The 27011-nt window shown below is 49.0% G+C and overlaps 1 protein-coding gene across 12 annotated transcripts in view; it reads right to left on the bottom strand.

Annotated features, from left to right (window-relative positions):
• The window catches only part of FRMPD3 (FERM and PDZ domain containing 3), a 124859-nt gene that overhangs the window by 65776 nt on the left and 32072 nt on the right, over positions 1-27011 (bottom strand). For 4 of the 12 annotated variants that reach the window (XM_044763589.2, XM_044763595.2, XM_044763591.2 and 1 more), the window contains exon 2: positions 10306-10419. The exons of 5 other annotated variants lie outside the window; for them this stretch is intronic. The gene's annotated coding sequence lies outside the window, so the exon portion shown is untranslated. Of the gene's footprint in view, positions 1-10305; positions 10598-27011 lie in introns of those variants that run through there. 3 more of the 12 variants (XM_070502219.1, XM_014854647.3, XM_044763593.2) reach the window with 2 other exon arrangements.

Genomic DNA, 27011 nt, shown 5'->3' with positions numbered 1-27011 from the left:
AAAAAATCCAGCTCTTTTGAGGAACATGCCTGCCACCAAACTCTTATCACTCCTTCTCCCTCCTCATTGTTATCTAGACTTCCTGGGTAGTCTCCACATTCACTGAGGACTTTAGTTCCCAGTCACATGTCACCTTCCCCTCTATCCCACCCAACTCTTCCATTTTATTGTGGTAAAATATTCATAACATAAAATTTACCATTTTAACCATTTTTAAGTGTACAGTTCAGTGGCATTACGTACATTCACACTTTGTACAACCATCACCACCATCCATCTCCAGAACTGTTTCATCAGCCCAAACTGAAGCTCTGTACCCATTAAACACTAACTTCCCCTACCCGCTCCCCCAGTCCCTAGCAACCACTATTTTACTTTTTGTCTCCATGAATTTGACTATTCTGGGAACCTTGCATAAGTGAAATCATACAAAATTTGTCCTTTTCTGACTGGCTCGTTTCACTTAGCATAAGGTCATCAAGGTTCATCCATGTTGTAGCATATTGCATAATTCCCTTCCTTTTTAAGTTTGAATAATATTCCATCGTATATATGTACCACATTTTATATGTCGATGGACACTTAGGTTGTTTCCACCTTTTGGCTATTGTGAATAATGCTGCTATGAACATGGGTGTACAAATATTTGTTTGAGTCCCTGATTTCACTTCTTTTGGATATATACCCAGAAGTGGAATTGCTGGATCATATGTAATTCTATGCAGTAGCTGCACCATTTTATATTCTTAACTGCAATGCACAAGAGTTATTTCTCCACATTCTTGCCAACACTTGTTAGTGTTTTCTATTTTTTGGATAATAGTCATCCTAATGGGTGTGCTCTCTCCAGTTCTTGATATCATCATTGGTGAATTCAACATCCACATGGTGATGATGGCCTCCAACAACTGCTTCCTTCACTTCACTCAGTCACTCCATTGTCACATTGATGACGACTTTGGGTCATCATCAGATATTGCACCACCTCCCGATCTCCCTTGCCAACATCTCACTCTACTTCCCCATCTATCCTGCTAGTTTACCTTCACAAGGACTCCCACTGCAGGAATAATCAGAACGCATCATGATCACCTACTCACTTCCCACTTGATATCCCTTTTACTGGGAGTCTCTTCCCCCATTCTTTGCAGAGCCAAATCTTCATCCTCCAGGTCTTGGCTTAAATGTCACTTCAGAGAGGCCTTCCCCAAGCCTTTCCTCTAAGTATTCACTTTCTTACTCTCCTTCAAGTTCCTTCTTATCTTCACTTCCCTTCATGTCCAGGTTACAGCTCCTGATCTACCATTATGATCATTCTCTTGCAAATACCTTCAACTCCCTTACTTCCTCTTCCTCTGCTATACTTGCCTTGAAAAACCTCACTCCTTGATGAACTCAACCATATACGTTCTCCACACCTGCATCCCAGTAGCTGAAGGCAACTGGAGAAAAACCACATAACTGAGTAGATGACTTTCACTTTATATTCACGGTCTCAAACCTGGTATAGGCCCTCAACGCTGTCTGGCCACCATTTTCTCACTCTCTAACATGACTATTTCATAGCTCCTCCTCTCTCCTCAACCTTCCTCACCTCCCCATTTGCCCCAGCAAGTCTCAGCTGGTGATCTTATTGCATATGCTGAGAAAACAAAAGCCATCAAACGAGAGCTCCCTCACCTTACCACCAGCAAATCTACACCCACCCTGCCTGCATCTGTACCCGTGATTCCCTTTTCCCTCCTATTAAGATGGAGGATGTTTCTTTTCTTCTATCAATGACAGAGCTCTTCATTTATGCTCTGGTACCATCCCCTCTCATCTTCTCATTTTGCTCCTTTGGGCATTCACTCTCTTCCCTAAGTCATCAGTCTCTCCATCTCTCCAGAACCATGCTAGCACGCTGATAGAAACCATCTATCTTTAAGAAAACAAACAGAAACCACGCCCCTCAACTCCAAAATCCTTGCTCTCCTTCACACCAAAACTGCTCAAGAATTTTCCACACACATTGTCTCCACTTCTTCATCTCCTACTTGCTCCTCAATCCACTATAATTGGGCTTCCACATGTATCACTCCACAGGTTCGCTCTTATTAGGGTCACCAATGCCATTCATTGTTATCTCTCAGTCCTCATCTTGCTCAACCTCTCACTGGCTTTGGACAGGGTTGACCACTCCCTCTTTCTTGGAACGCTCTCTCTTTGGCTTCTGTGACTATCTCCTGACTCTCCAATGACTTCTCTACCCACTATTTCTTAGTCTCCTTTGTGGGCTTCTCCTCCTTTACTTTACCACCAGATATTGCAGTTCTTCCCAACTCAGTTTCAGGCTTTCTCTTCTCTCTTTCCTGAGGTGATATCATCAGACCCCTGGCTTTAAATACAAGCTATATGCAGACAACTCCCAAATTTGCATTCTACCCACACCTCTTCTGTGAGCTCCCAAATTCCTATATTCCAGCCATCTATTCTGGCATCTCCACTTCTACATCTCACAGGAATCTCAAACTTAACATGTCCAAAACTGAACTCTTGATTTTTTCCCCTCAAGCCTAGCCCTCCCTCAGCCTTCCTCATCTCAGTACATGGCACCATCATCTCTTCAATGACTCAAGCCAGAAACCTCAGAGTCTTTCTTGAGTCCTATCCCTCCCTTTCCCTCACTACCCACATCTAATCCCTCAATAAGTCTTCACAGGTGTTCCTTCAAAATCTGACCAACATTTTCCGTCTCCATGGCTATCACCCAGTTCAAACCACCATCATCTGTCCCCTGGATTGCTGCAGCAGCCTCCATTCTGGTCTCCCTGTGCCGCTGCTGCCCCCTTCTAAGTCTTGTCTCTACAGATTTTGCAAAAGTCCAAGTCAGATCCTGTCACTCCCCTGCTTAAAACCCTGCAGACGTTTCCCACTGCAAGTGAATAGCATCCAAACTCCTTTTCCATGGCCTACTAGGCCCTAGGTGATCTCCTGCCCTCCTTGCCAAACCCCTCTGACACTACTCTTACTATGCCTTGTACAGTCTGGCTCCTCTGACCTCCTTTCAGTTTCCGAACACATCAAGTTCTTTGCCACCTCAAGGCCTTCCCATTTGGTATTCCTTTCTCCCTGGAAACCTCTTTCTCTATTCTTCACTTGGCTGATCTTTCATCCTTCAGGTCTCCACTTAAATATCACCTCCTCCCAGAGGTCTTCCCTGAGAACTCTGCCCTGGTTATCCCTATTACCGCAACCTGTTCATTTCCTTCGTGAGACTCATCACGATATGTAATTATATATTCATTTATGTGATTATTTGGCTGTAAACCCCATAAGACTATTGACTATGTCTCTTTTGTCCAACAGTGTATCTCCACCACCTAGTATGGCACCTGGCACATAGTAGGTGCTTAATAAATATTTTCAAAATGGCTCAATGGAAGCACAGATAGGAGTGATTTTGAGGCATACAGATTAGAATCCTCTGGCCATTCCACGCTATTCATTATCAAATGCCTACTGGTTCTGTCTCCACCCGTAAAAGACAGGTTTCTGGATGGGGAGTGTGGTCTGTGGGAGAAACCCCTCAACATCTCTGGCCAAAGACAAAGTTAAGGAGAGAATGAAGTGAAAGGAAGAGTACAAGGAAGGCTACAACCTAAGAAGAAATGGGAGGCAGAATGGCTCCAGTCCTTTTAGGGATAGCAGGGTGGGCAATCTAAAGGCTATTCCTTCTCATGGAAAAAAAAAATGTTTCTTTAAAGGGCAAACAACTCTTCTTTCAGAATGGCCAAAGGCCCTGGGGGTGGGCAGGGTGACTTTGGGTAGTCCTTCCCGCTCCTAAGAGTCTCTGGGTAGACAATCTGGTTACTTTCCGAGGGCTGCCTCTCTCTTTCCCTTGAGGTCTTCATGGCCCTGCAATTCCTCCTCAGCTGAGCTTGGAGAGGCATCTTCTGGAAAACCTGCTGGTGTCTGGATTTGTTTTCTGGTTATCCAAACAGTTGCTTTTCCTCAGTGGGCTGGAATAGAGACACCTGTCACCTGTTCTAGCAGGTCACGAGGGAGCAGGTAGAGAGACCAAAACCTTTTGTCCTTCCACAGATACCTGGGAACCTGGAGTCACCTCAAAAAAAGATCAATTCTATGATGCTTCTGAGAGGACACTACAGAGGACCCTCTTGGCGGGCCCCCCCTCCTCCTACTTCTCCCCTCAGGGGCTACCCATCCAATAGACTCAGACATATTGTCTAATAGGCCCAGACACGCTCCTAAACCCTCCCTGCTGGGGCTGCCAGCCTGGTGACAGATGTGAGGGCTGTGCCAGATGTGAGGCTGATGCCATATGGCACTGTGGGTCACAAGGTCTGAAGCTGCTGCCACTGAGCTGTGGCGGAGTTAGTGAGGAGATCCTTGCATTTTAGCCCCGACTCACCTGTCACTGGCAGACGCAGTGAGGGGGAACTGGAGCAATGAAATATTCACAGGAGCTTGAAGGAGTTGTCATGTCACTCCAAAGATCCCTGGGCACCCCAGCCCCCACCTTCCATGTACCATACCAAGTATTTCGGAGGAAGGCAGAGACAGAGCTTGACTGAGCCAGAGGGGGAGAGATAAGGAATGGAGGGGAAGACAGCTGAGCAAGAAAGGGGGCCAGACAGAGCCAGGAGGGAGGGTAGAGGTGAGGCAAAGCAGAGAAAACCAGACAGAAGCGGAGAAATGAGACAAGAGGGGGGCCTCAGAGACAGTGAAGGAGAAAGGACAGGCTTGGGGAAGACAAGCCCTACAGAGAACCTGAGCCTGCCAACTCTGGTTTGCATTAGCTTTTCGGAGGCCCACTCCAGGGCTTTGCCTGTTCTCTAAATGCCCTTGAGCTGCCCCCAGCTCTGCCCTCAGGTTCCCGCAGCTACGAGAGGGCCACATGGTAATGAGATTTGGATTTCCTTCTGATTTGGACTTCTGGTGATCAAGTTCTTCAGGGAGGGGCACTGCTATTATGCCATACTGACAGCATGAGGGCATTCACCCCATTTCACAGATGGGGATGTGGAGAGCAAGGGGCAAATCTGAAAGGGCCTGAAGAAGAAACCCAGGACACCATCTCAACTTGGGCCAATTCCGCAGCCACCAGAGGCTATATTTTTCTTGTGAAAGAGAATGAGATCAAGAGGAGAAACTAGGAAGGGGTGAGAATTCCAGAAGGTGAGAGGGAACGGTCATGATGGGAAAAGTGGAGTTGGCAGGGAAGGAAGCAGCAGGCCTGAATTCTTCCCCTCAGTGAACACATCTCTCCAAGGCCAGGCTGAGCTGCAGAGCTCTGACACAGAATGCTAAGCCAGGAGAGGGTCCCTGGCCACCCAGATCTCTCTCTCCTCTTGGATCCTAGCCTCTAGTCTGTCAAGGGCTGAACTGTAAACAAGGCTGGGAGGCCAGAGAGGGGGAGCAGGTGTGGGCAAGAGCTGCTGGGAACATCCCAACCAGTAGCTGCCTCCAGCAGTCAAAGACCAAGGGCTCAAATAGCGCCCCTCTGGGGGCTGCTTGGCAGGCGCCTGCTACACAGGGCTCTGGGCAAAGCCTCCTAAAGCCAAATGAGGGCCTACTCAGCTGGATGACTGTGCCGTTTCCCTCCTCTCTGTGAGGCTGCCAGGCATCAATGGCCTGGGCCACCAGCCTGGGATGCCCCCAATGCCTGACTCTGGTCAAAGAGCAGGAGAATCTCAGAGTTGGCAGGGACCTTGGAAGTTATTTACTTCACCCTCGTCCACCCTCTGATGATTTCCAGAAGCAGCAGGCTTTCCGGAAAGGGAAGGCCTTCCAGAGGAAGACTGCAGCTGGGTACTACAGGAGGGGCCAGATTTGGGCAAGTAGAGAGGGAGGAAACTGAAAACAGGCCCAGAGACAGAAGGGAGCAGGGGGTCTGCGGCAGGAGGCAGGAAGATGACAGCCTGAGCCGGGAAGGGGTGCTGGGAAGAGGTTAGCTGGGAAGAAAGAAGCTGGGGCTGACCCAGCGAGATAGGGGGTAAACCTTTTCCTCACTCCCCTCTCATTCCTGGCTCTGCTAGGGCATAAGGTCCTCTCTCCAGTGACCCCTAGGGGAACTTGTGAGGAGACAGGCAGGCCAGTCTAGCCATAGCTGGACAGAGAAATGCATGTCTATCCTGCTGCTCTGCCTAGTTACCCATCTGCCCCCTCCTTGACTGAGACGACACAGGTAGCATCTGAATCCCAGGCACCATGCCCAGCAGGCGCTCAGCTGACCTCCTGTGAGGGAATAAACAGGAGCAACCCCCCGATTCTCCCCTGTGTACCATCTCCAAGCTGTCCATCTAGGAGCGCCGGGTGGGGGCAGGGCAGAAATCAGGCCAAGAAGCAACTTGACAAAAGAGGTTATGTGAGCAGAGACCTAGTAAACTCATGCCACCCTGTCTGGAGGTGCCAGAGATGCCAACTACAGCCTCAGGAGAACGAGACACCTTTTATTTTGCCTAATTGCATCTTCCTGCTGAGAGGGAGGAAGGACTATAAGGTCTTTCCTAAAGAAAAGGGAAGATCCTATGGGATCAAAAAGGGGGAATGAGGTTGGTGAACCCTCCACCTAAGAATAAAAGACAAGGGCTAGAGCAGGTGCTGAGTTACTGTCTCAGAGGGCAGGAGTTAGCCCCAAACACTCTGTACCTCCCCCAGCTTGTTGGTCAGGACTCCCCTGTCCGTTTCCTGGAGGTGAGTAGCAGTAAAACTGCAGACCTCCAAGGGCCTGTGGGCTTGTCTTTGGGTGGGGGTGGGGGTGGTAAACACATTGTACCCTACTCTGCAATCAGGCTCAGGGGAGACAGACTCCTAGGGGGTCCTGAGGACCCACAGGCTCCCTACTCAGCAACACAGATTCAACGATGGACCCCAGACTTGACTCACTGATGCAGAAAAGCAGACGCAGGCATTTTAGAAAGAACCAAAAATGGTAAGGAAAAATGATTTTTTTTTTAACCTAACCCTCAGTTACCCAGAACATTCTATTAAGCAGAAAAGCCCTTCCCCAAGCAGTCAGGTTTTGGTATTACAGTATATTTGTATTTTTTTGGTGATTAAAATCCACAGAGCTGGGACTCTGTTACAGAATAATGCAAGCTCTCTTCCCATCTCCCTTCTTGTAAGGCGAACAATAGCGGAGTTCCTTGCTGTGAGTCATAGGCTCCCTCCACCAGCTTTTAGATAGCATTCATTCGTGCATTCATTCATATATGCAACAAAAATTTACTGAGCACCTACTGTGAGCCAGGCATGGTGCTGGGTACTGGGGATATGGAGGTAAAATAGGCCCAGTCTCTCCTTTCTGGGAGGCTGCAGTCTGAGGTGGGGGCAGGTCCGTAAAAAAAAAAAAAAAAAAAAACCATGTGTCACCTGGCACCAAAGAGGGCAGCAAATGATGCTATGGGAGCACAGAGGAGGGCCTGTTTCCCACCCTCCCATGACTCCCAGCAGACCCCCCGAGCAGAGCGGTGAAGGTGAATAAAAGTCCAACAGATGGACAAGGCAGAGAAGGGCATTCCAGGAAAGCAATGTCAAACATGACGCAAACGAATAAGGAAGATTCAGTAAAGAAGGAAACCTCTAGGTATATTTAAGCCACTTCAATTAAAAAAAGAAATCATAGAACAAATTCAGGCAAAACTGAAGGGAAGCTTTAATTTCTGGTTGCAGGAATGAGGGCAGAGGACTTGTGTTAGCTACTGGCCCCTTTCGTGTGGCCTTGTGGGATGATGCAGTGCACTCAGAAGAGGCCACAGAGACCACGAGGGACACAAGCCTAGCACTAGGGTTACCAGCCACACATCCTATGCACCAACCAAAAGCTATCCATGGAAGGCCCCCCACATCACAGAAGGAAGACTACCAGCAGTTGCACTGAGATCCAGCCATAGTAACGGAGACCAACATGAACCTCAAACGCCCCGTTATGCCCACAGTGAAGAGGGTCCGTGGGAGCCAGCTCTAATTAATGGGCCAGTGCCAAAGGTGTGAAGTTACAAACAACCCTACTGCAGGGCCAGATGTGACTCAGGAAGACCCCCTCGGGACCTGCTGTTCAGTTCACAGGGGCCATCCTGGGGGAAGGAGGGACGAAGATCAATACACACAGCAATAGGAGCAGCTGCCGTTGCTGCTCTGAAGTCCTAGCCAAGAAACAAGCCCCCTTCCCCTCCCCAGGAGGTGGGAAGATAGCCTTGCTTAACATTGCAAGTCAGGCTCTAAAAACTTTTTAGAAAATAACTCCTAACAAAGGTACTCAGATAGAACCATAATGTCAGATTAACAACTTCAAGCCAGCAGACCAGACACTTGTCTAATTAATAAAACTTATAAAGCAGAACAACTTATTGATGTTATGGGCACAGCACTTAGCACAACAACAAAACCCAAATCCATGCAGAATGCTCCATGTTCTCTAGGAAGCCCTTTGTCTGCCAACCTGTACAATCCCTTCTTCAACGCAAACAGGCGCTGGGAGAGGAGGGAACAGTGGAGAGCTCTGGGCAACTGGCTGAGGAGGGGACAGCTCAAGGAGCCCAGCAGGCGAAGGCAATGGGGGAACCTCTGCCTCTTGAACAAATCTGCCAAAGGTTAGTTGCAACCTGGGCTTTGGAGGCAGTGGATCTGGGCTGGAATTCCAACCCTGTAGCAGGTTACTTAACCTCTTGAGCCTCAGTTCCCTCATCTATAAACAGGGCTCATGATAGTACCTACTTCAAAGTGCCTACAAGAAGATTAAATATACAAAGTAAGTGCTCAATCAGTAATGGCTATTAGCAATGATCAATGTTTTGTGTAGGCACCTACTGATAGGATCTGTTGTCCTGTTATAGCCCACTTGGTTCGCCTTTCTCCACAGAATATACTAGGGGTGATTTGAAAATTGGTTCAAATCTCTTTGGAACTTGGGCCCTCACTTCAGATCTACAGAATACATATGCTTTGCCGTGGGGAAAAGAAACTCTATTTTACTACTTCATTAAAGCCACCTTCTCATCATATTTCTAGTGGTTAACAGTGGGGGTGCTGAAGCAAGACCAGTGGGAATCCCAGCTCTGCTTCTCACTAGTTGTGGGACCTTGGGCTTGTCCACCTCTCAATTTCCACCATCTCAATTTCCTCATCTGTAACATGGGGATCATATCAGACTCTACCTCACAGGGCTGTTGCAAAGATTAAATATGGTAACACATGTAAAGCACTTAAAACTGCGCCTGGCACACACAAAACGCTGAGTGAATGCCAGCTACTGTCCTTATCGTACATGAATTCTTCTTACTACATAAACAGCTTAGCACAATGCTTGGCACACAGGAATAGTAGCTACTGGGATCACCAGTACTCTAGGCAAAGATGAGTGACTGGGGACGGAGGAGCAGAAGGGAGATCTGGGTCTTCTCTAAGAAGGAGACTAAGTGACTTAGGATAAACTCACCTTCGTGACCTCAGACCACCCCCCCCCCCCCCCCCCCCCCCCGCCCCGCTTGAATTCTACACAGCTCAAGAGAAGAAAGGTATGCGCCTGCATACTCCCACCTGCCAAGGTTTCTTGTTTCTCAGCCCCACGATGCTCTGTGAACACTGAGGCCACGGGAGGGCAGGCCAGCCAGGATGCCCCGGCCCTGGGGAAGCCGAGGCCCTGGGTGCAGGGCGCCCAGAAGCACTCCCCCCGACCCCGCACTTCGGATAGGGGGCTTCCAGCCGGGGATGGAGCTTTGGGGCTGCAGGAGCCCCGGGCAGCCGCAGGGGGTCGGGGCCGGAGCCCCTGGAGGGTCGCCCCTGCTCCCCCAGCCCCCACCCCGCCCCCAACTCTTGCGCGCGGCTGCCCTCCGAGCTTCTCAACCTCCTGGCTCCTTCTCTCCCCTCTCCCCCCACGCCCTCCCCCAGCTCCAGCAAAAACTTCCCGCTCAAGCCGCCACTTTTTCATGGGCGTCCAAAACCTCAGCCCCGCGCATCCTGTCTTCCAGTTTCCTCGCGGGCGATGCTGCGAAGGGGCCCGTGGGCTGCTGACGACCCGATCGGCTCCTTGGGGGCTCGGGGTGGCGGGTGGGGGTGGAGGGATGTGGCTCCCGCCGCGCCAACTCCGTCCAACGACTGCGGGTGCCGAGCGGGCGCGCACCCAGGACCAGGAGCCCGTGCCAGTGCCTCCCGGAGTCACTTTGAGGGGCCGGCGAGGACCCCAGCACTTGGCTGCCGACCCTGCAACCCCAGAGACCCCAGCTCCACCGGCTAGACGCCCCGCTTTCTGGCCCTTTCCCAGGCGAGCCCCAACCCGGCTGCCGGGAGCGCGGTACTTACTTTCGGGGCCCTCTCGGGGCCGGGGCTGGGCAGCCGCCTGGCCGGGCACCCTCGGCCGTGGCCCCTCGCGCTGCCCCTGCCTGTGCCCAGCGCCGACGGTAGCGGCGGCGGCGTCTGTGGAAAGAGAAAGATCACGCCTGCCTTAGAAACCCAGCCCCTGCTGTGACCAGAATCTTAAAGAAGGAGGCAACTGGCTCGGCCCCAGAGCCGCGCTGGGCTGAGGTGGCGAACTAGCGAGGCAGCTGGTAAACACGGCGTCTGCTGCCTCGCCGCCGCCCGCAGTCCGCCGCGGCGGGGCCCCCCCTCACTGGACGGCCCCGCGGGGGAGCGGGGAGGGAGGCTCGAAGTACAGCGCCGGGCGAATAAGCCAGCTGCCCCTGGGTGAGCACCGACTAAGTGCCGGGCCCTGTGCTTTACATCCATTTCATGCCAGCATCCTCTTCATTGTCCAGAGAACAAAACCAAGCCTCAGGGGAGCAAAGCAAACAGCGCCAAATACATGAGCTCCTAATAAGTGGTGGTGGGGCCAAGATTCGAAACCAGAGGGAGCTCAAATTCGCCACTGCTTGCCTCAAATGTCACTCTGTGCTACTGCAAAGCAACATTTGAATACCCCTGTCTCCCCCTCCTGTTTCCCCATTTTTCTGACAGGACTAGGGACAAGTGGCAACTTTAGGTCAGTTTGCTGGTGGAGGTGGAGGTGGGGGCCGTGGGAGGCGGCATCCTGACTGCAGTGCCTAGAGCCAGGGAGTGGCCATCCCTCTTTACCTCGCCGACTCTATGCCAGGCCTTGCAGGAGACAGAAAGTGGAATAGGAGATAGTCTTGATCCAGGTGAGATCCAGGAGACAGGCACCGAGCCTGTGAGGTCTGGATTATGCTAGAAGGGTCATAGGTGGGGGTGCAGAAGCCCCTAAAGGAGCAGGCAGCCAGTGTTCTCAGACACCGATGCCACGGCAGAACCTCGGGGAGCCACTGGTGGGGACATGGGTGGAGAAGGGGCTTGCAGGGATAGCTGGAGAGGGTGCTCTTCCTACAGGCTGATTCTGACTCCTTCCTGGTACTGGAGTGAGGGCCCACAGCACCCACTCTTTAAAGCATGAAGGGACGGCAGCCTTGTCAGGAGCTGAAACCCTGTTGCTTCTCTATGGGAGTTATGCAAATCACCCTGCCTCGGCAATGACATCTGTGAAATGGGAAAGATCTTTTACTTCTTCCTTTCTGGTCCAAATGATGAAATAATACAGTATTCCTTCCCTTGTCTTCTAGTCACAAAAAGAAAGAGCAGTTTTAGAACTTGTCTTCCTCCCTGCCTTGCCCCTGCTTAACCATTCAGTCATTCTTTTAGCAAATATTTATTAGCATCTCCTTTGAGCCAGGCACCGTGCTAGGTGCTGAGCACCTCCACGGTTCTGTGAGGGAGTCTCCACGGGAGGTGGAAAGCACACAGGGTTGCAAGTTAGGGAACGCATTTTAAGTCCTAGTTCTTTGACTAAATAGCTATGTGACCCTGGATGAGTCATGTATCCTTTTGGGACCTCGGTTTTCTTCTTGGTCAAACAGGGATAATAACACCTTCCCGTCCTACTTCATGGGGGTGTGTGCGAGGCTCAGTGGAGATAATAGATGTGAAGGAGCTTTGAAAAGTATAAACCCACTAGACAAATGTCAGAGATTAGTCTGTCTCCAGGGTGGGAGGGGGCTGCGGGGAAGCAAAGCTTAAAACAAATCCTGGCTGACTCTCCTAAATTGATTGCACTGAATTCCATCTTTCCCAAATCACTGATCCCGCACCTGAGCAGGAGTCTCTGCTCTGTGAAATACCATGTTCTCTCGGCAGCGCCCATGACATCCGGGTTAGTGATGACCTGGCCTTAAGCTGGGGAGATTGTTTGAGGGACTTGAGTGGAACCAACAGGGCAGTCTGGGCTTTGGGTCCCTAATTTCCCAGCAACAGCAGCACCCTGCCCTCAACTCGAACCCACCTGAGCCCAGGACTGCAAGTGTCTGAGTAGAAACCACTTGAGGCCTCCAGAGACACCCCCTTCAGGAAGCACAGGGCTCATGTCAGACAGCAGAAGGTGGCCTTGAGGGTGGATGTTCTCTCTTTTGGAACCTAGGGGTTCTGGGTTCAGCCTGGCTAGCTGAGATCTACAACAGAACTAGTGGAGCCTGTGGGGGAGTTTTCAGCTTGCTCAACCCACCCCTGCAAGCCCTCCTAAACAGATCTACAGGCTAAATTATAATACTATGCTTGTTATGCAAACGCAGCTTCAAGGCAAATTCCCACATTTCCAGAAGCACTCTCCCCTACCCTCTGCTACCTCAAATAAATACACACTCTAAGGAAACACAAGGTCTGGCCAGGCAAACAGTTGTAGGTAAACCTGCCTCTCCCCCTTCCCACCAGATTGTCACCCTTAAGCCCCTTCAATATAAAAATGCTAGCACCGACGTGGGACAGGGATGGCTCAGGAGCCTGGACACCATGGCCGGCCAAACCCAGCGCTGCACTGCACAGCTCTGGAGCTGAACTAGAATGGGAGTTAGGGACAGCGACAGAAAGGAGCCCAGTCTTGGGCCAGGGTACCTTCAACCAGCAGGTCCGTGGGGGGAGGTGCAGAACAGACAGACTCCATAGCCAGCCTCCCTTGGCAGTCTCAGAGCCCATCCCTCTTGTGGCTGAGGCTCCTCTCAATGTCTTCATAGATTCCCTTGTCACATCCATCTCGCCCAGGCTCCTCTTCTTAATAAAGTGCCCCCGCGGCCACTCCAGACAGCCTGATGTTATCCTTCACTCTCCCGCCCTTTCTCCCCAGCGTGGGCCACACAGCAGTGATTCAGGCCTCCCGGGTCACAGTACAGTCTCCTGGGGAAAATGCTTCCCTAGCGCCCAAGCCAGGGCGTGACGGAAGCATTGGGTGTGGGTGTATCCAAATTCTTTCCTTGTCCCCTCAGGGTGGCCTGAGCCCTGGATTCAGAGCCTTACGCTGAGTTCCTATGCTTACCTCAGCCTGCGTCTTCTTCCATGGGCCAGCTGCTGCTGCTCTCCCCCAGCTGTATAACCTGAGTCCAATTTGCAAAAGCCTTTCTCTCAGTGATTGTTAATAAATCCCCCATCTATATCCCCCTGAAAGACCAGAAAGCTTCAAGATCCAAAGGAATGAATCACTGGTGGTGAAATTTCAGGCACAATGACAGGCAATTGAGGAGACATATTTGATCACATCATGTTTACCTATGTGTAAGGCTGGCCCTGAGGATATTCTGGCATTTTCCTTCGACTATAATGAAGACTTGGAATAATAGCAAAGAAAGCAATAGAAAGTACACCAGGCTGGGAGCAGGGACACCTTGCTGCTCATCCCAGCTTTGGCACTAATTAGATGTATAATGCCCTATACTTTCCCTTTCTAGGCATCAGTTTCCCCATATGTCAAAAGAGAGCACTGGCTTAGCTCACTTCCAGAGTCCCTTCCCGTTCTAACAGGCTCAAATTGTAGGCTATCTGGCACTGAAATAGACTGATCCCTCCAGAGTGGGCCCCCATTTGGGGACACTGGGCATGGCACTATGTATGCATGGGAGTTAGAGGGGGACAAAGGGTTGGCACTATGGGCATGAGCCTGGCGATGCTATTCAACAAGGTAGCCAGTGTCTGACCCATGTTTGCTAGGGAGCAACCCCTCAGATTCCCAGTGGTAACTCTGTGCCTGTGAATGCCCTATGCCCCCAGGACTGATTCCAGCTGCCACAGGATCAGGGCTCACAGGGCTGACATTCCACCAGTGTGAACACTTGCACCACCATCGCACATTCCTGCCTTAGTGATTGTAAACAGCTGCTTTCCCAAGCCCCCCTGTGTGCCATCCAACTGTCCCCACCTCCTTCGAATCCAGCAGCTAAAGGGTTAATGCCTAGCCCAGTAGGGGCCCTCCAGAACACTGCTCTAGTTCTAGGGGCTGTTCATTCTGCCTGGTCAATGCCCGAGTCATACCAACAATAAAATATTTTTAATATCACCCCAGTCTAGGATTCCACTCTAGTTCAACGTCCCTCCCTCTTCCCAGGCCATTTCTCCGTGAAGATTTGTCAAGGGCTTTCTGAATTGAGGTAAGCCCCACTCCCTGCCTCTGAGTCAGGCAGGCCCTGGTGGGGTTTCACCGAAAGAAGAAAAAGAAGGCAGCAATGGGTGGGGGGCTTGCTCTGTGGTTAGTAGCAGCTGCCCTGGTGACCCTTTGCCCTGCGGTCTGGATCCTGCTGCCAGAGGGTGAAGTCAAATGTGTTGAAGTTGGAGGGGCACTCCCTTCCGCTATTACCTGAACAGGGCACTGATTCTGTACCCCTCACTGGTTCCTCCCCGTCCCCCAACAAGGGCTGTCACGTGCTCCTGTTTGCTCCCCAGGCCCACCTGTGGTGCCTGCCACCATTTTCTTTTCCTCTTTCGTGGCTGACCTCTTCCCTTCTGCTCTTAGCCAGAGCAAGCCTTCCTAGCATTGAAAACTCTGCCCACTTGGCCCCTGTCTCCCCTCCCTCTGCTATTCTACTTCCTTCTCCCTGCCAAGGCCTAGCTGCTCCAATGGGTGCTTCGCCCCTGCAGTGCGAATGTTCTGTTCTCGCTGGGCCCTGTATTAATTTGCTCTCATTTGTGAGCTGCTTTGTTAACGCGCATGGCCTTTTCTCATGTGTAGTGCTGCTCCCTGCTGCCTCTGTTACCTCCCCACCCACACCCTCCTTAACCTTGTAACAACAGGCCCTCTCCCGTGGAGAGGGGGTTGGGCTTTTGCAAAGCCCTTTCTTGTACATGCTATAGTAGTTCAGTACAGCCTCACAACCACCTGAGGAAACAAAGTGGGCATGAATGCTGATCCCTGTGGGACTGGAGAGGAACCCAGGGCTCAGAGTGGTGAGAAGGCCTACCTGCATGAAGAGATACTGTGAGATGGCCGAGCAGGCCTAGAACCACAGCTCTTTCCTATGATACCCCACATGCTTATGTCATTCATCTTGGGCACTGCCTTTAGAGGCCCTAACCAAGTCCCCAGAAAAGTGCCCGTATGCACACACACCCATTTGCAATTTTGCTTATGAATTTGTGAGGGGTCATAGCACCTCTGAGGGTCAGGCCCTTGCATCAGTAGTTTTTAAAAGCTGCCAGGTGACTCTAATGTGCACCCGGGGGTGAGAACCACTGCTTGAAAGGAAGATGTAAAAATAAGAGATGAGAGCGTAACAGCCTCAGCAGCCAAGAGCTTTCTTAAAAAGCTTAGGCGTCCCCAGCAAAAACTGAAGGTAGACTGGAATGTGAACTATGGTCTAGCTTCCCTGCCTCAGTTTCTCCCTTTCTGCCTGAAGGAAATCATTCTTTAGGCCTCCTTAGCCCCTCCCCAGCCCTGGACTGGCTTGTAAACTGGTCAGCACTGAGTTTGCTGTGTGCAGGGGTATAAAGAAAGAAACACACCCCTGTCCCATATACCCATATTGGCCAGTTGCTGTGTAAGTCTATCTTTAGCATCTTCTGCCTGCAAGGGTGGAGCTGGATTCCTCTGAGTAAGGCACGGGGTCTCTCTCGAGGTGAAGGGTAGAGACTTTCAGGTCAATCACCTATAAAGAGATGCTCCTCAGGTAAGAGACTGGAACTCCTAGGAAGAATAATCATCTGAATAGCTATCATGTATTAAGCACTTACTATGTGGCAGGTATTTCAGTTATATTACCTCATTTAATCCTCATACTCACTCTCCGAAGTAGGTAGAGTCATGAGCCACACAACGACGTTTCCTCAGGGGGATGGAGGGACCACATACACGACAGTAGTTCCATAAGATTAGTACCTTATAGCCCAGGTGTGTAGTAGGCTATACCATCTAGGTTTGTGTAAATATACTCTGTGATGTTCACATGATGACAAAATCACCTAACGACACATTTCTCAGACGTATCCCTGTTGTAAGCGACGCATGGCTGTATTGGTATTATTCCTATTTTACATCTGAGAAAACTGAGGCTCAAGATGTTACGTTACTTGCCCAAAGGTCACCCAGCTAGTAAGTGAGTGTGTTTTGTTCGGCCTGCACAGTGTTTTCAAAAATTTTTTAATTCATTGCTAACATATAAAAATCCTCACATTCCATATAAGAATCCAGATTTCTGGCTTCTCTTGAAAAATCCTATCTGGCAACCCTGGGCCTTTAAAGTCCTACCTGAAAATGATCACCTGGATGAGGAATGCCCCTTTTGGATGAGGGATGGGCTCTCCAGGTCACCCCAGTCCCCACCACTCCTTCTGTACCCTCAACATGGGGCCAAGTGTCAGCTGCCATTTAATATTGTTCTTGTACTGTTGTGTTGCTGTTTTTATTAAAAGAATGATAAAGAGGAGAATGAAACATTTTTTGGGCATACATCTGATCTTGCCCTAGTGAACACATTTACTCCCTTGGGTCTGGCCCTGTAGTCATCTGAGCTTATGATCCCTCCACTCCATTCCTCTCCACTACCTCTTTAACTTGGGGAGCAGCAAGGTGGGGCACCAGTTTGGGAGGGCACTAATAGTTGTCTGGAACTATGGGTGGCCTCTGGCCCATAGAGGCAGGCTGGGAGTTAGGAAAGAAGAACGGGGTCCCCAGAGGACCCCAGCAGCAAAAGATGACTGAGCCATACCTCCTAGGGCCAATTGTCTACTCTAGCTTCTTGGCCCTTATCTATGAAATGGACATAATGATAATGATAGTACACTAGGTCTTCCCTCCTAGACAACATATTTGATTCTCCAATACCTCTGTCCAAAGGTGATTTCCAGACCAGGGAGGCTAGCTGGGGATCTATTTCTGTATTAGTGGGGTTCCAATGCCCCCTCAGTCACACCCTACAGCCTATCCCCTAACTCAGGAGGGGATTTTTCTCACTTTGTTCTAAGTACCTGTCTTTTGTTGGAGAGTAGGCTAATACAGCTGGAGTGAGATTTGTATCATTGACCCTGCCATCTTCCATTAACAATAACACAGAGCAGCCACGGAAGCCCCCCAGCCCTGTCAGCAGTCTTCCTTCTCCCAACCCCCACCCAGTGTGGTCCTTGTCACCATCTCCTATCCCAATGCAACTTCCCTGCCCCGTTTCCTCTAGACAACCTGAGTTCCTTTGCCAGGAGCAACCTGCCAGTGTGCAAAAACAACCTGAGAGCCATTAACGGGAAAGAGCATCTTTTAGAAATGCCAGATGATTCTAAAGCATTAACAGACAGCTTTGTGATCCTGTCTCAGGAAGAGCTAATGCCTCGTAAGCTGGCACTGGGCTGAGGACTGCTCGGCACAGCAGTCCTCCAACCATGAGAACACATGCCCTAGGATCCAGGATGTGCCAGAAGAGCCAGGTGAGATCTGGGGAGCAGTGGGAAAACCCAGGATGTGAACTCCCGTAGAGTTCCAATCCCAATGCCACATATTCGGGCGCACAAGTACGCAGACACACACACATATCCAGAGACAGAGGCGGGACCACACGTTGGCACAAAAACACCACCCACACTCTTGCTATAAGACCCACATGTGATTTGCCAACAAATTGCAAATTAACCTCCTAGTGAACAGATTAATGGTATTCATGGTAATTTACACTGCAAGTTTCATAGCAACAGACTTTGAGCATTCTGGTTGCATAAGAATTCAAGGATTTTCAAGTTCCTGGAGACATTGTAGTAATTAACCTGATAAGCCTATGCAAATTAGCCCCAATTTGACACTGTCATTTTTTAATCCAATATCCAGCGTATTTGCCCAGAAGGTTGCCCGTTGCTGCTCTAGCTCCTTGGCTTGACGTGCTAAGCTGACAGATGCCAGTCTGCATTTGTCTATGCAAATAAAACCCCAGAGCAGAACTCCCCGTCAGGCTCAGAAAGGGACTGGACAGTTACAAATGGGCCACTTGCATGGTGATAAGCATGGAGTCAAGACTTCCAGGAGAAATGGAGAAGGGGCCCCAGGCAATTTGCATAGGACTGACAGAACTAGCTTTTTAAGATCCTTTGTTTGAGGACAAAAATTCCTGACTTGCACAAGAGTTTGAGCTTTCTACCTGAAGGTGAGGAAGAAGAAGGCTCCTTGTGGCATGCTGCCAAGTGCCATTGGAGTTTTTTGTCTTTCCAGAAAGATCAGCTTCCTAAAATAAATCTGAATGCTGGGGTTCCCTTTTTCTTCCCTGGGAAAGTGAAGTTTAATTGGTTCTATTTCCCATTTTGAGCAAAAAATCAGAATGTACTCAACTCCCTCATCAAATCAATCAGCCTATGGGCACAGCTTGCATGCTCTCTCCAAGGGTGGAATGCTTCCTATCTGATAATGTTTAGCCTCAGGAGGTGGCCATTCTCCCCCTCTCTCCACACACACACAGAGCTCCATCTTTGACCTCCTTCTTGTTTGATCTCTTAAACCGCCAGGGCTCACTGAACCCCCTGGTTAATCAGCCCAGTGCTTCCTGCTCCACAGGGCACAGTAATGAGGTGCCATGGAGAAGAGTATCCTTGTCCACTAGCTACTCACTGCTGCTTCCAGCTCAGCTCTCCCTAGGACCTCAGCTGGTTGCTGTTTGTCCTGTAGCCCCACAGATTGTCTTGAAAACAACTTTCTGGAGCCCCCATTTGCGGGTAAGTAGTGAGCTGGGAAATACTGGAAAGAAACTACCCAAGTCACCCAGACCCAACCTGCCGCTAATGAGCTACCATCTGGAACTCAGAATTCTCTGGAATGCAAGACCAGACAGGGTGATGATCAGAACAGCCTCACTACTCTCAAAGAGCTAACACACAGAGGTGACAAAACACTTGAAACTTACACCAGGGACCTTGGGTAATAACTATCTTTATCTGTCTTCCTGAGCAACCTTAACCAAGTCAGGATTTCAGAAGTGTTGGAAGGCCTCTTAAGCAGCTGCTGGCTTCCTCTCTGAATGCGTACATTGAGCCACTATTCCAAGATGACACCTGTGGCCACTCTCCCTTTTGTCTATCTTCCCCTTCTCACCATGCCCATGCCCGTATTCACCCAGCTACCAACCCCTCTTTTTTGATTGCCAACAACACTTAGTGTCCACCACACTGGCCCCCCGAACTGTGGGCCCAGGACCCTGGGGGCTGCAGTGTACTGCAAGAGGGTCGCACATCCATACACTTTGAGGCATTGACTGTGGATATGTCAGCCAATAATCCACCATCATAATAATGACGATGAGGATGAGGGTGAGAACAGTTCCCATTTGAGGAGCATTTACTACATGCCAGACACTTTCCATGAACTTGACATGCGATATCTCATTGAATCTACATAACAACCCCGTGAACTTGATACTATGATTAGCCCCGTTTTGCAGAAGAGGACACTGAGGCCAAGGTTCAAGGAACTTGCTCAAGATCACACAGGTAATACAGTGCAATGCTGGAAAGCAAGCCCCGGCTGACAGATGCCAGAGACTAGGCATTTAAGCACTATCCTAAAACATCCCACACATATATGTACCATTATTTTCCAAATGTTAGGCAGACGTCACAATGATTAACAAAATTCATTTAAAAATATCATACATTCACATTAGTTTGGGGTCATTATGTGTTTCTCAGTCAGTGGATACGAAGAGTAAAATTTCTGTCAAGAGGGGTCCAGAATATGGGTCCTTGGCTTTAGCCGGATTGAGAACCATGGCATTTTGTCTGTAGAGTCCTCCCACCCCATGTCCTCTCACCCATGAAGACACTCATTCTCTTATCTGTTCACCTTCTGTTTTATCTCAAAGGACCTGTGTGTCTCTGCTGGTATGACAGGGGTGGGGATCCATGTCTAAAGCTATCTGCATATTCAATCATTCATTAAACACACATTTATTGAGCTCCTACCACCTGCCATACACTGTTCTAGACACTGGGGATACTGCAATGAACAAAATAGATAAAAATTTCTGTCCTCATGGAGCTTGCATTCTAGTGACAATAAACAACAAACAGAGAAAATTATATGATATTTAGAGAATGATAAGTGCTTTGGAGAAAATGAAGCAAGGAATTGGGGATGAGTGGCTAAATAGTGTGGTCGGGGAAGGTCTCAATGAGAAGGTGACAACTAAGCAAAGACCTGAAGGAAGGGAGGGAGCCAGCCCTGTAGCTATCTCAGGGAAGAGCCTGTCAGGCACAAAGAACAGCACATGCAAAGGCCAGGGGATGGAATGGGCCTGGAGTGACCAAGGACTGTGAAGGAGGCCAGCGTTGCCGCAACAGTTTGTCTGTGAGAATGTACATGAATGGCTGTGTGTGTAGAGGTGGATTCAGGAGTGGAGTCTGTCATTAGACCTCCAAGAGGCCTATGAGGGCCACCTTAACCTTGGTTGGCTTGCAGGGCTAGCTCTAGACAAAACTATGAGGCAAACACTTGTGTCTGTCACTCTTCAACCCCTTTCTAGTCCTTCCTTTTGCCTCCTCCTCCTCCATGTGCGCCCACCCCCACCCCAGAATTTGGGGCCTCTCTAGCGCTCTCTGCCAGCAAATCCAGTCCCCCAGCCTGGGGAATAAAGAGCACAACTTGAGGGTCCCACATATCTGGGCTTCCTCCCGGTTCCGCCTCTTACTAGCTGTGTAACTTTCTTTGGATAAGTCACCTACTTCTCTGAGCCTCAATTTCCTTATTTTTAAAGTGAAGATAATAAGGTATTGGGAGGATTAAATGAGGTAATGCATGTAAAATGCTGAGCCCAGGGCCTGGCACATAGTAAATGCTCGAGAAATGCTAGCTGCTGGTATTCATTCACAGACAGGTATGAACAATAGAGAGCAATCTGTGTGCCTTGGGTCCCCTGAAAGGCCTATGGACTTCTTACAAGGAAAATTCTTGAATACAGCAATTGTGGGTGGTCAGTAGAGAGAAAAAAATGCAAGTAGAATCACTATCATGGAGCGTGTCCTAAATTTTTAACATTACAAATGGGTATTGAGACTTAGAAAGGTTAGGAACCATTGGCATCAATGGTTACCTTTTGCAGGTGGGTTTGCATTTAGCTTTAAAATGGTGGGGCTCTGAACAGTAGCATTGCCAGCATCATTAAGCAGGTGGGAAATTCAAATGTAGCCTTGAATCTTCTGATCCAGCATGAGGAGGTGTTTCCATAGTCTCGTCTCTCTTTACTCTGTTGCTTCTGTTCCGCTGGGAGTGTGGGAGAGGTCAGAATCATGGTTCCAAACCCAGAGTGGGCAACCTCTGGGGTTGGCAGCACCTCCAGCCCAAGGGGCCTAATGGCATATATCTTTTTCACTTTCACACATCTCTAAGTATCATCCTGCTGCTCATGTCACCTCTTCTTCCTGCACTCTGAAAAGACAATCCTGGCCAGCCATAGAGTGGTCCTTGGGAAGGTGCTTGGTGACAACCTCCAAGAAGTCTTTCTGAGAACTTTGCCCATGTCCTAAGTACAGCATGAGCATGTCGGCACCTTACTGTACAGAATGGCTTCATCCTGGACAAGTTTCCTGCAAGTCAAATTTTCACATATCAAAGCCTACTTAACTTTTAACATAAAATTGGAGATGTGTTTCTCCGAGGAGAAAAAAGTGGGGCTCTGAGACTTAATAAAAATCATGTTTATGAATGCAATGCAGCAACACATTTGAAAATCACAAAAGGGAATGGAAAAAAATGAGAATTTTCTTATAAAATATTAACAATGCCCCCAAATGAGTTGCAAGATCTGAAGACAAAATAGCTAGCGTTATTTTATGTTTGGCACAATAGCTTAAAGGCCTAAAAGAAAAACAACGACAGCTTAACTGAACAGAACACACCAGACTGAAAAGTTGCCCAGCTTCCATAAAATTGCCTTTCTAATGTTCTACAGCAGGGGACCATGCAACATTCTTTACAGACTCGCATCCTGAGCTCTCGTACTCTGGAGAAGCTGCTGGATTTAAGAAAAGAACAGGTTGATCTGGGACAGAGAGCAGACGAAGAAGCAGAGTGGCACTGCTTAAAAATGCCCCAGGAAATGAGTTAATTGGGGGCAGGAGGAGTATGGGAAGACTTTTTGGTAACACAAGATTCAGAAGACTTGAAACTTCTGTAAAGTGAGGTTTTGGGTAATGTATAATGAGCCAGCCTCCCAATTTCAAAATGTTGCTTTGGCTGATGTCTTTCTGTGGAGTCTCTGGACAATGGGAAATTCCTATAAAGGGCTCTCTAGCCCTGGTACTTCCCCAAAGTATGCTGCAGAGAACTCTAGTCCCATGAGAGGTTCCGTAGAGGGGTTCATGGACAAAAAAGTTCGAGAAATGTCAGGTACTCTATATCAGCGCTTCTCAAAATTTAATGTGCATACAAATCACCTGAGGATCCCATTACAACACAGATTCTGACTGGGAAAGTCTGGGGTGGAGGCCGGAGATTTTGCATTTCCAGTAAGCTCCTGTGTGATGCCTACACTGCCAATCCTCAGACCATACTTTGGATGGCAAGGCTCTAAATGTCCTCTTGGAGATTCACGATTCTCATTAGTATGTTAAGGACTCCGCGAAATCCTTTAGTAAAGTTTAGCTTATCTAACCCAGCATTTGTCAAACTCATTTGTACCCAGAAACCTTTTTCTCCCCATGGTATCTATTAATCCCTCACACGCAGGGTACTGTGGAAGCCAATTTGGGAAGTGCTGCTCAAGTTAATACTACTCTACCTGGAGTGACTTCGCATCATCTGAGAAGTATACATTTTTGGGTCATGGATATAGACCTCATCTAGGGCTAGTTAATAGCCCTGAAGAGAAAAAAGTATGCCAAACCTGTGAATTGCTGTTGGTTTTCAGACTCCAAGCTCAACGACAGCAAAATACCATAAAACTATTTACCAACCTGCCATACTCACCACTTTCCAAAGTACTTTACAACCTTAATGTGGCTTGAGCTGAAATGAAAGTAGGGAAAAGTGAAGAGATTTGGAGCAGAGAGGAGCAGGCATTTTTGAAAGAGGCCTGAAATGAGATGATGAGCAAATGACACTGAAAGTAGAGAGGAGGTAACGGACTCAGAGGTTAGTTGGGGCGAGGAGGAAGAAAGAGGCATCAGAAAGAGATGCTACTGGGCAGGGTGTCCTGGGAGAGCAATGAAGAGAGAATATATACCCTAAAAAATCTGACTGTATAGAATGAGGAGGAAGAAAATACGAAAAGGCATCTAATTTACCCGGCCTCTGCCTGTACAGGTTTCAGCTACGTATTTTCCCAAAATTCTGCTGTACAAATTGTTTGGCTAGGATGCCCATTCTGAGCAGATTTCTCATTCTCATGGCATTGACGGCCAGATGGGAAGGGTCTAGGTTGTCAGTTTATGTAGGAGGGCATCTGCTCACATCCATGGTGGCCCTTCACTCCAGCCCCTATCCAGATGCGTCCAAGAGAGCACTTCAATTATCAGAAGCCAGTGGCACACAGTGCTCCCAAACTGGAAAAAAGAGAGAGATGGGCACCCCTGATGTGGGAGGCAGTACAGCATGGGAGTCCCGGGTCTGGAGTCAGATACAGGCCACACCCCAGCTCTGCTACTCATTAGCTGCAAGATCATGAGGTAAATTAGCCTGTCTAACCCTCGGTTTTCTCCTCTCTAAAGTTAAGAATAGGCTCTATCTCATAGGACCTTGGTGAGCAATGCTCAGGGTGATCCCGACCACATGGTTAGGACAATGCCTGACACATAATAGGAATTCAATAACTGCTAACTGCTATTAGTTTATTCTTTTTTATTATTACTAAAAGCATTTAGTGCAGTTGCTTGGCACAAAGAAAGTGCCTGACAAATGATCACTGATATGATGACAGGATGACAATGACCATGACAATGATGACAGCGATGATGTTGTTGTTATTGATGATGAGGAGCTTGCCTTCCCTCAGCCCTGCTTTGGCGGTTGGCATCAAGAGGTGGAGAGCTTTGAAAGTCTCTGGGTTCAGAGAGTCCCGGGTTTGAATCCTGACTCTGCTACCGAAGTCAGTCAACAGTTTTCCCAGTTGTAAACGGGGACAGTAATTCTATGTAACTCACTGTCTTGAGGATGGAATGAGATGATGCATATGAAGTAGCAAGCCCAGTGTGTGGCACACTGTAAGCACCGATAACTGTTAGCCAGCTGGCTAGTGATCCAGTGTTGGAAACCTTGGGAGAGTTCTAGGAAGCATAGTTTCAGGAGTCAAGGTGCTCTCACACACACAAAAGGGAAATAATGTGTGCAGGCCCATATACAGAAGCCTACCTGTTTGCTGAGGAGAATTTCCAAGGCAGAGAAATTCCTGACTCAGAGCTTAAAGCATTCTGGCTCTTTTTAAAATAGTGCCTTTTAGTTCAAGAAAAGGAGTTCAAAAAAGAGATTACTAAAACCCACTAGACCGCAAGTACCAGGCACACAGGTTTGGGTCACCATCAAATCTAAAACACCTACCCAGTGGCTGACATAGGGTGGTGCCCAGTAAATAGCCACTGAATAAAACATCACATTTCATGTCAAAGTAGTTTTGTAGCAATAGTATCTATACATTTTTTTTAGGTCATGAATCAAGGACATTTTTCTCTGCACTTGGGAAAGTCCTGTCTGTCTGCAAACGGGCCAAATTTGAATATTAGCCATAAGGGTAGACACCCACAAGTACACAAAGACTCCCTCAAGTGGATACACAGACAGTCACTCTCCAAATGCTTTGCCAACTTTGGGCCTCCCCTGCAAGATGTGGGCCCTGCTTCTTTGAGTGGAAATAGCAGAGCATGCGTCTGTGATGGTTCTTGGAGCCAGTGGAGATATAACGATGAGGCCATCCAGGGTCCTTGTGAGAACCACATGGATGTGGGGTGAAATTTCAATCATCTCACCAGCTGGCACCAGAATCCCTCTTAAGGAGAGAACTGGGACCATCTTTAGGAAAAGATTTTGATAAGCTGCTCGCCTTGACAGCATGGGTAGGCAGGAGCCAAGGCAACGGAGGAGAGAGCATAGCGCTGGGTGGTGAAAATGAACAGAACTTTGGGGTTGTGGGGGAGCAGAGGGGAGAGGAGTAGATGGGGGAGAGAGAGGGAAACTGGGGAACATGATGGGAGGCTAGAGCCTGACTGGAAAAATGACGAAGGACCCCTTAGGGCCAGAATTCCTAACTTTACATGTTAAATTGTTTGTGCTGGCTGCAGATTAGAATCACCTGAGGGAGTTTTAAAACCCTGACATGCCCCTAGGGTCTCCCCTCAGAGATTCGAATATAATTAATCCGGGGTGGGGGCCTGGCATCATGCTTCTAAAAGCTCCCGAAGTGATTCTGAACAAGCAGCCAAGGTTTAGAACCACCGGTCCAGATGGAACTCTTCCAGGAGGACCAGGGGCGTGCAGCCTGGATTGGAGGACGAGGAGAAGGGAGGCCTGCCCAGGGAATGCAGAGGTCTGGGAGGACATGCATCTGGAAGGAATCTTATCTCCATATCTGCAGGGCAGGGGAGACCACGTGGACACCCTGATGACAGGGACAACTGATGCCAGTTGTCTGATTCCCCCCTTGGCTGTCCAGTCCTCCCTCCCTGTCCTAGCAATTGTGACTCCCGATTCAACCAGCCCATTATGCTTCATCTTGTTGCAAACACATCCTCTCTTCCCTTCCCATCAAGCATTATTTGCCCTGGATCCCATTTCTTTGTGAACCTGCTTTTGACAGGTAAAAGCTAATGAATCCAATATATGAAAACTTTTCTCAGACAAAACGAATTGTACATTTTAACAAGGGCCTTCGGAGGACAATGCCTTGACTCATGGCGATAATTTCAGGGATGTTGGCAGAGCACAGAGAATATATTTTGTGGTGGAAGGGACCTGTAGAAGTTCTCAAGGCGCACCATATGGGTAGATGGCTACCCATGAGCTGATTACTGGAGATCCACATCTGAGAAATGTCTGGAAAAGCTGGGCCCCTTCTTCGGGGGTGACTGGCGATGACACCCAGGAAAGGTCCAGGCATACCTCAGCTTCATGGGGCTCTTCTCAGATGCAGCCACCAGCGCCAGCGTATTCCTCCCCACTTCTCCACTGCCCATTCTAGCTCTTTACCCCTCCAGGGTTTTACACAGCTCTGAATCGAGTAAGCTTCACAGGCCAAGCCCCCCTGTTAAAAGCTCACTCCATCACGGACAAGGTGGGAGTCAGCACTTTAGCAGCAGCTTAGCCGCAGCCAGAGAAGACAAAGGCAGAGAATGGCAAATTGCGGGTGCCAATTCTCTGGTTTTTATAGGCCCAGGCCTGAGGGATGGATCATCCTGTCACACCTCCTGAAGCTAAATGTGACAAATGAGTGCTCTTTAGTGGGAAAAACATTAGGCAGGATGGAACCAAGAAGGAGCCGTTCTCTTTCCCCCGTACCCCTCCCTTCCTCTGCTCGCTCGCTCGTGCCCACACACTGGGTAATAGCCTGAGATAAGGCAGGGCTTCAAAGAGCCTCAGGTCCCAGAGGATACCAGTGGGCAGTGGTCACAGCTCCCATTCCCCGGGATAACTTACTCAGAGGCAGGAGCTTGAATTGAGCATACTGCAAACTCGAAATCAGAATGAAACCTGTTAATTTGCTGAACGCTTCCTTGGCAGAACTCAGATTCCTTTCTTATTGAATACAAAACTAGGGTGCTTTTTAAAATCTAGTAAACTAATTAAACCCAGGAAGAAACCTGCA

The sequence above is a fragment of the Equus asinus genome, chromosome X (genome assembly GCF_041296235.1).
Source record: "Equus asinus isolate D_3611 breed Donkey chromosome X, EquAss-T2T_v2, whole genome shotgun sequence".
Taxonomy (NCBI): domain Eukaryota; kingdom Metazoa; phylum Chordata; class Mammalia; order Perissodactyla; family Equidae; genus Equus; species Equus asinus.
The sequence above is the reverse complement of the archived record's forward strand: the minus strand, read 5'-3'. Positions and strand labels throughout refer to the sequence as shown.